Below are 8,346 nucleotides of genomic sequence, written 5' to 3'. Positions count from 1 at the left end.
TAAATAAACGAACAAGCATGATTCGCCTGAGCGACTTTGTTTTATTAAATGTCTGAAAAATGACTTCGATAAAACAGTATATTAATAAAAAATGACATTGACATTTTTTATTGTTTGACTGAGTCAGTGATTGATTGATTGAATAATAATGATGATTGATTGACTGATGACTGACTGACTGACTGACTGGATGAATAAATGAATGATGAATGAACTAATGAATGAATGAATGATGAATGAATGAATGAATGAATGAATGAATGAATGAAGAATGAATGAATGAATGAATGAGAATGATGAATGAAGAATGAATGAATGAATGACAATGAAGATGAATGAATGAATGAATGATGAATGAATGAATGAATGAATTAATGAATGAATATCGATCGATCGATCGATCGATTAATTGATTGATTGATTGTTGATCTCAGTCATTTTGTTTGACTGAATGAATGAGCGATTAAATTGATTGAATAGATGCGTGAATATTTCATTTGACTGAATGGTTTATTGTTCAAATATATAATATGAATGATCGATCGATCGGTCAATATTTTGATTGATTGAATGATTGTGTGTATTGTTCTTTTTTGAACGTTAAGCAGTGATTATGAACGTTTTTCTTTTTGGTTAATGTAAAATTGAATGCCTCAATATTAAATTGTTTCGATACGCATGGAATGTTTGACAAGTACCCGCTAATTTTATTAATCCGTTACCGTGATTAATTATCTCATGCCAGTGTTGTTTCAACGACACGTGTTGATTAAGTGTCAACTCAAACATCCCGAGTCGGGGTGTCAACGCTTGGCACGATAGACTTGTGTATTCCCTAAACATCAATATATAAGCTCATGTTCTACTGCAAAACAAATCATATTCATCTTGCAATAGCTTCATACCTATTGAAGAAGATACATTTCAAAATGCGATCACTCGACAAGCGTTTCTCTCTGACGGAAGCTGAAGGGCGTTTCAGAAGGCCTGCGACCAGATTGTTCTGCTGAACCACCGTCTCGGCGAAGTTCAGAAGCGCTACAAGATGGCCAAAAGAAGCAACAACAAGGCATTTCGCTACAATCTGCGACTGAAGCTTGCTGTCATCGAAGGTGTGCGCAACATGTACTACGACTTCGCCTACAGCAAAGCCGACCGCGTTGCTGAGCTTCGACGTGAGCTTTTCGACGAATCCGTCGAAATCGTCTCCGGATCTGACTCAGAATATTCTTCTGATGACCTGGAGTAGACACTGGATATAAATCCATAGTCGTTTTCCACAAAACGGCCCTTTTCAGAGCCAATCACATAACCCGAAAGGAGTTACCTTACAAATTGTCACATTCAAATCCAACATTAGCCCAACAAATCTGGCCCACATACACAACTTTTTATTCATCTAAATAAAGCCGAAATACGCCAAACCATGACCGACTGACTGATGATAGTATCAATACATGTTCACTGATGAAGTATCAATACATGTTCACTCCATAATGGACCATACTTACTAACTTAATAAACGAACAAGCATGATTCGCCGAGCGACTTTGTTTTAGTAAATGTCTGAAAAATGACTTCGATAAAACAAGTATATTAATAAATGACATTTTTTATTGTTTGACTGAGTCAGTGATTGATTGATTGAATAAATGAATGATTGATTGATTGATTGATTGACTGACTGACTGACTGGATGAATAAATGAATGATTGAATGAACGAATGAATGAATGAATGAATGAATGAATGAATGAATGAATGAATGAATGAATGATCGATCGATTGATTGTTGATCTCAGTCATTTTGTTTGACTGAATGAATGAGCGATTAAATTGATTGAATAGATGCGTGAATATGTCATTTGACTGAATGGTTTATTGTTCAAATATATAATATGAATGATCGATCGATCGGTCAATATTTTGATTGATTGAATGATTGTGTGTATTGTTCTTCTTTGAACGTTAAGCAGTGATTATGAACGTTTTTCTTTTTGGTTAATGTAAAATTGAATGCCTCAATATTAAATTGTTTCGATACGCATGGAATGTTTGACAAGTACCCGCTAATTTTATTAATCCGTTACCGTGATTAATTATCTCATGCCAGTGTTGTTTCAACGACACGTGTTGATTAAGTGTCAACTCAAACATCCCGAGTCGGGGTGTCAACGCTTGGCACGATAGACTTGTGTATTCCCTAAACGTCAATATATAAGCTCATGTTCTACTGCAAAACAAATCATATTCATCTTGCAATAGCTTCATACCTATTGAAGAAGATACATTTCAAAATGCGATCACTCGACAAGCGTTTCTCTCTGACGGAAGCTGAAGGGCGTTTTCAGAAGGCCTGCGACCAGATTGTTCTGCTGAACCACCGTCTCGGCGAAGTTCAGAAGCGCTACATGATGGCCAAAAGAAGCAACAACAAGGCATTTCGCTACAATCTGCGACTGAAGCTTGCTGTCATCGAAGGTGTGCGCAACATGTACTACGACTTCGCCTACACCAAAGCCGACCGCGTTGCTGAGCTTCGACGTGAGCTTTTCGACGAATCCGTCGAAATCGTCTCCGGATCTGACTCAGAATATTCTTCTGATGACCTGGAGTAGACACTGGATATAAATCCATAGTCGTTTTCCACAAAACGGCCCTTTTCAGAGCCAATCACATAACCCGAAAGGAGTTACTTTACAAATTGTCACATTCAAATCCAACATTAGCCCAGCACAAATCTGGCCCACATACACAACTTTTTATTCATCTAAATAAAGCCGAAATACGCCAAACCATGACCGACTGACTGATGAAGTATCAATACATGTTCACTGATGAAGTATCAATACATGTTCACTCCATAATGGACCATACTTACTAACTTAATTAAACGAACAAGCATGATTCGCCGAGCGACTTTGTTTTATTAAATGTCTGAAAAATGACTTCGATAAAACAAGTATATTAATAAAATGACATTTTTTATTGTTTGACTGAGTCAGTGATTGATTGATTGAATAAATGAATGATTGATTGATTGACTGACTGACTGACTGACTGACTGGATGAATGATTGAATGAACTAATGAATGAATGAATTAATGATTGAATGAACTAATGAATGAATGAATGAATGAATGAATGAATGAATGAATGAATGAATGAATGAATGAATGAATGAATGAATGAATGAATGAATGAATGAATGAATGAATGAATGAATGAATGAATGAAATGAATGAATGAATGAATGAATGAATGATCGATCGATCGATCGATCGATTGATTGTTGATCTCAGTCATTTTGTTTGACTGAATGAATGAGCGATTAAATTGATTGAATAGATGCGTGAATATTTCATTTGACTGAATGGTTTATTGTTCAAATATATAATATGAATGATCGATCGATCGGTCAATATTTTGATTGATTGAATGATTGTGTGTATTGTTCTTCTTTGAACGTTAAGCAGTGATTATGAACGTTTTTCTTTTTGGTTAATGTAAAATTGAATGCCTCAATATTAAATTGTTTCGATACGCATGGAATGTTTGACAAGTACCCGCTAATTTTATTAATCCGTTACCGTGATTAATTATCTCATGCCAGTGTTGTTTCAACGACACGTGTTGATTAAGTGTCAACTCAAACATCCCGAGTCGGGGTGTCAACGCTTGGCACGATAGACTTGTGTATTCCCTAAACGTCAATATATAAGCTCATGTTCTACTGCAAAACAAATCATATTCATCTTGCAATAGCTTCATACCTATTGAAGAAGATACATTTCAAAATGCGATCACTCGACAAGCGTTTCTCTCTGACGGAAGCTGAAGGGCGTTTTCAGAAGGCCTGCGACCAGATTGTTCTGCTGAACCACCGTCTCGGCGAAGTTCAGAAGCGCTACAAGATGGCCAAAAGAAGCAACAACAAGGCATTTCGCTACAATCTGCGACTGAAGCTTGCTGTCATCGAAGGTGTGCGCAACATGTACTACGACTTCGCCTACAGCAAAGCCGACCGCGTTGCTGAGCTTCGACGTGAGCTTTTCGACGAATCCGTCGAAATCGTCTCCGGATCTGACTCAGAATATTCTTCTGATGACCTGGAGTAGACACTGGATATAAATCCATAGTCGTTTTCCACAAAACGGCCCTTTTCAGAGCCAATCACATAACCCGAAAGGAGTTACCTTACAAATTGTCACATTCAAATCCAACATTAGCCCAGCACAAATCTGGCCCACATACACAACTTTTTATTCATCTAAATAAAGCCGAAATACGCCAAACCATGACCGACTGACTGATGAAGTATCAATACATGTTGACTGATGAAGTATCAATACATGTTCACTCCATAATGGACCATACTTACTAACTTAATAAACGAACAAGCATGATTCGCTGAGCGACTTTGTTTTATTAAATGTCTGAAAAATGACTTCGATAAAACAAGTATATTAATAAAATGACATTTTTTATTGTTTGACTGAGTCAGTGATTGATTGATTGAATAAATGAATGATTGATGATTGATGATGATGATGATGAATGAATGACTGACTGTGGATGATAAATGAATATGAATGAATAATGAATGAATGGATGAATGAAGAATGATGAATGAATGAAATGATGAATGAATGAATGAATGAATAATGAATGAATGAATGAATGAATGAATGAATGAATGAATGAATGAATGAATGAATGAGAATGAATGAATGAATGAATGAATGAATAATATGAATGATCGATCGATCGGTCAATATTTCGATTGATTGTTGATCTCAGTCATTTTTTTTGACTGAATGAATGAGCGATTAAATTGATTGAATAGATGCGTGAATATGTCATTTGACTGAATGGTTTATTGTTCAAATATATAATATGAATGATCGATCGATCGGTCAATATTTTGATTGATTGAATGATTGTGTGTATTGTTCTTCTTTGAACGTTAAGCAGTGATTATGAACGTTTTTCTTTTTGGTTAATGTAAAATTGAATGCCTCAATATTAAATTGTTTCGATACGCATGGAATGTTTGACAAGTACCCGCTAATTTTATTAATCCGTTACCGTGATTAATTATCTCATGCCAGTGTTGTTTCAACGACACTGTTGATTAAGTGTCAACTCAAACATCCCGAGTCGGGGTGTCAACGCCTTGGCACGATAGACTTGTGTATTCCCTAAACGTCAATATATAAGCTCATGTTCTACTGCAAAACAAATCATATTCATCTTGCAATAGCTTCATACCTATTGAAGAAGATACATTTCAAAATGCGATCACTCGACAAGCGTTTCTCTCTGACGGAAGCTGAAGGGCGTTTTCAGAAGGCCTGCGACCAGATTGTTCTGCTGAACCACCGTCTCGGCGAAGTTCAGAAGCGCTACAAGATGGCCAAAAGAAGCAACAACAAGGCATTTCGCTACAATCTGCGACTGAAGCTTGCTGTCATCGAAGGCTGTGCGCAACATGTACTACGACTTCGCCTACAGCAAAGCCGACCGCGTTGCTGAGCTTCGACGTGAGCTTTTCGACGAATCCGTCGAAATCGTCTCCGGATCTGACTCAGAATATTCTTCTGATGACCTGGAGTAGACACTGGATATAAATCCATAGTCGTTTTCCACAAAACGGCCCTTTTCAGAGCCAATCACATAACCCGAAAGGAGTTACTTTACAAAATTGTCACATTCAAATCCAACATTAGCCCAGCACAAATCTGGCCCACATACACAAACTTTTTATTCATCTAAATAAAGCCGAAATACGCCAAACCATGACCGACTGACTGATGAAGTATCAATACATGTTCACTGATGAAGTATCAATACATGTTCACTCCATAATGGACCATACTTACTAACTTAATAAACGAACAAGCATGATTCGCCGAGCGACTTTGTTTTATTAAATGTCTGAAAAATGACTTCGATAAAACAAGTATATTAATAAAATGACATTTTTTATTGTTTGACTGAGTCAGTGATTGATTGATTGAATAAATGAATGATTGATTGATTGACTGACTGACTGACTGGATGAATAAATGAATGATTGAATGAACTAATGAATGAATGAATGAATGATATGAATGAATGAATGAATGAATGAATGAATGAATGAATGAATGAATGAATGAATGAATGAATGAATGAATGAATGAATGAATGAATGAATGAATGAATGAATGAATGAATGAATGAATGAATGAATGAATGAATGAATGAATGATCGATCGATCGATATTCGATCGATTGATTGTTGATCTCAGTCATTTTGTTTGACTGAATGAATGAGCGATTAAATTGATTGAATAGATGCGTGAATATGTCATTTGACTGAATGGTTATTGTTCAAATATATAATATGAATGATCGATCGATCGGTCAATATTTTGATTGATTGAATGATTGTGTGTATTGTTCTTCTTTGAACGTTAAGCAGTGATTATGAACGTTTTTCTTTTTGGTTAATGTAAAATTGAATGCCTCAATATTAAATTGTTTCGATACGCATGGAATGTTTGACAAGTACCCGCTAATTTTATTAATCCGTTACCGTGATTAATTATCTCATGCCAGTGTTGTTTCCAACGACACGTGTTGATTAAGTGTCAACTCAAACATCCCGAGTCGGGGTGTCAAGGCTTGGCACGATAGACTTGTGTATTCCCTAAACGTCAATATATAAGCTCATGTTCTACTGCAAAACAAATCATATTCATCTTGCAATAGCTTCATACCTATTGAAGAAGATACATTTCAAAATGCGATCACTCGACAAGCGTTTCTCTCTGACGGAAGCTGAAGGGCGTTTTCAGAAGGCCTGCGACCAGATTGTTCTGCTGAACCACCGTCTCGGCGAAGTTCAGAAGCGCTACAAGATGGCCAAAAGAAGCAACAACAAGGCATTTCGCTACAATCTGCGACTGAAGCTTGCTGTCATCGAAGGTGTGCGCAACATGTACTACGACTTCGCCTACAGCAAAGCCGACCGCGTTGCTGAGCTTCGACGTGAGCTTTTCGACGAATCCTGTCGAAATCGTCTCCGGATCTGACTCAGAATATTCTTCTGATGACCTGGAGTAGACACTGGATATAAATCCATAGTCGTTTTCCACAAAACGGCCCTTTTCAGAGCCAATCACATAACCCGAAAGGAGTTACTTTACAAATTGTCACATTCAAATCCAACATTAGCCCAGCACAAATCTGGCCCACATACACAACTTTTTATTCATCTAAATAAAGCCGAAATACGCCAAACCATGACCGACTGACTGATGAAGTATCAATACATGTTGACTGATGAAGTATCAATACATGTTCACTCCATAATGGACCATACTTACTAACTTAATAAACGAACAAGCATGATTCGCTGAGCGACTTTGTTTTATTAAATGTCTGAAAAATGACTTCGATAAAACAAGTATATTAATAAAATGACATTTTTTATTGTTTGACTGAGTCAGTGATTGATTGATTGAATAAATGAATGATTGATTGATTGATTGATTGACTGACTGACTGACTGACTGGATGAATAAATGAATGATTGAATGAACTAATGAATGAATGAATGAATGATTGAATGAATGAATGAATGAATGAATGAATGAATGAATGAATGAATGAATGAATGAATGAATGAATGAATGAATGAATGAATGAATGAATGAATGAATGAATGAATGAATGAATGAATGAATGAATGAATGAATGAATGAATGAATGAATCGATCGATGAATCGATCGATTGATTGTTGATCTCAGTCATTTTGTTTGACTGAATGAATGAGCGATTAAATTGATTGAATAGATGCGTGAATATGTCATTTGACTGAATGGTTTATTGTTCAAATATATAATATGAATGATCGATCGATCGGTCAATATTTTGATTGATTGAATGATTGTGTGTATTGTTCTTCTTTGAACGTTAAGCAGTGATTATGAACGTTTTTCTTTTTGGTTAATGTAAAATTGAATGCCTCAATATGAAATTGTTTCGATACGCATGGAATGTTTGACAAGTACCCGCTAATTTTATTAATCCGTTACCGTGATTAATTATCTCATGCCAGTGTTGTTTCAACGACACGTGTTGATTAAGTGTCAACTCAAACATCCCGAGTCGGGGTGTCAACGCTTGGCACGATAGACTTGTGTATTCCCTAAACGTCAATATATAAGCTCATGTTCTACTGCAAAACAAATCATATTCATCTTGCAATAGCTTCATACCTATTGAAGAAGATACATTTCAAAATGCGATCACTCGACAAGCGTTTCTCTCTGACGGAAGCTGAAGGGCGTTTTCAGA

The sequence above is a fragment of the Mya arenaria genome, chromosome 6, assembly GCF_026914265.1.
Source record: "Mya arenaria isolate MELC-2E11 chromosome 6, ASM2691426v1".
Taxonomy (NCBI): domain Eukaryota; kingdom Metazoa; phylum Mollusca; class Bivalvia; order Myida; family Myidae; genus Mya; species Mya arenaria.
The sequence above is the reverse complement of the archived record's forward strand: the minus strand, read 5'-3'. Positions refer to the sequence as shown.